Consider the following 1624-nt stretch of genomic DNA (forward strand, 5'->3'; position numbering starts at 1 on the left):
CCAGACATGGTGGTGCCCATCTGTAGTCGCGGCTACTCAGGAGGCTGAGGCGGGAGGATGGTTTGAGCCTAGGAGCTTGAGGTTACAGTGAACTCTGATTGCACCACAACACCCCAGCTTGGGTGACAGAACGAGACCCTGTCTGTCTCTAAAGGAAAAAACAAAAAAAGCAGACAAGCAAAACCACCTAGTGAAAAACCAGTTCATGCCACTAGATTTGCAAAACTAAAGAGTGCCAAGTATTGGTGAGGATGTGGCACAGCCAGACCCTTCCACATTCCTGCTGAGCTGCTGGGAGTGTAAACTGGGACTTTCACTTGGGAAGACGGTTTTGCTGTATCTCCTAAAGCTAGATATATCCTACCCCATGACCCTGCAGACCATCCCTGGATCTAAAGGTGCCCACTGAGAGGCACGCACAGGATGCTCATCACAGCTTTGCTCATCATGGCTCCAAGTAGGTGACAATTCCATGTCCATCAGCAGGAGAATGGGTGAGCAGGCGCCCAAGGCGACAGAATACCACAAAACAGGCTGCGAGGACGATGGCTGCGAGCAGCCGCCCTGTGCCCCTCACCACACAGAGCAGACGGAGAAAACAGCACAGGCTGAGTGACCCGGTTTCCATAATACCCAAAACAAGCCAACCAAACAGCATCCCATTCTGGGATGCAAATATAAGAGGTCACATCCAAAGAAATGCAGTTAAACATGAACACAAAAATGAGGGTTGTGGCTGCTCCTGAGGAGGGAGGAGCAGGGTGAGACTGGGAGGGACATCTGGGCCCAGTATGAGTCCCTTCCCTTTCCCTCCTAATCATGTGAACTGTAGAGGGTTCCTCTTCTGTAGGGGTGACGTGATTCACACAGCAAAAACCGCACCCCTCAGGCTACAGATGGAGGCCCAGTCCCCAGCCGGGTTTTCCCGGCCTTTTTGCTCTGTTATTGATGCTCCCGCTGCCGGCTTCCCCTTGGCCCGGTTGCCCTCCACCGGGAGGCCCTCCCGGATGCCTCCGGCCTGCGGGTGGCGGTTGTGAGTACAGTCACTGAGTGCTGGGTGTCTGCCCCTCAGCCTTGCCATGCAGGCTGGGGGTATTGCCTGGGCAGCTCCGGCTCGTCACCCTGGACTCTGCAGCCCCACACCTCGCACCCTCCAGACCCGCTGCCCCAGGCTCGGCCGGAGTTCGCGTCTCACCACGCCTCTGCCGCGGGACTTTCCTCCCTGGGCCGCGTCCCCAGCCGGGAATGCGCCACCAGCCTGGGGCCTGCAGGGGGCGCCCGGGCTCCCCGCGCAGGTGCCCCCCCATCTGACAGAGAGGAATGCGCGAGGCCGAGAGATAGGAACACCCGGCCCCGCAAGGTCTAGGAACTGCTACTGCCTTCTTCAGCCTCAGTTTCTCCTCCCGTGAAAGGAAGCCATGCTCCTAGCCTGGACACACTGAGCCAGGCCCTGTTCCCGGGGTCGCGGGCTACCCGGCTCGAGGGCGCGGGGCTCCCGGAACTGTCCGCGCGGCCCCGGCGCCCAGAGCGTTGAGGCGGGCAGCCGTATCGCCCTTTGAAGGCGCGCGGTGGGCCCCTGCGGGCGCGCGGCGCGGGGCAGAGCGCCCTCTGGAGGCCGCCGCCG

Source organism: Rhinopithecus bieti, unplaced genomic scaffold, assembly GCF_001698545.2.
Source record: "Rhinopithecus bieti isolate Rb0 unplaced genomic scaffold, ASM169854v2 scaffold_5333, whole genome shotgun sequence".
Taxonomy (NCBI): Eukaryota; Metazoa; Chordata; class Mammalia; order Primates; family Cercopithecidae; genus Rhinopithecus; species Rhinopithecus bieti.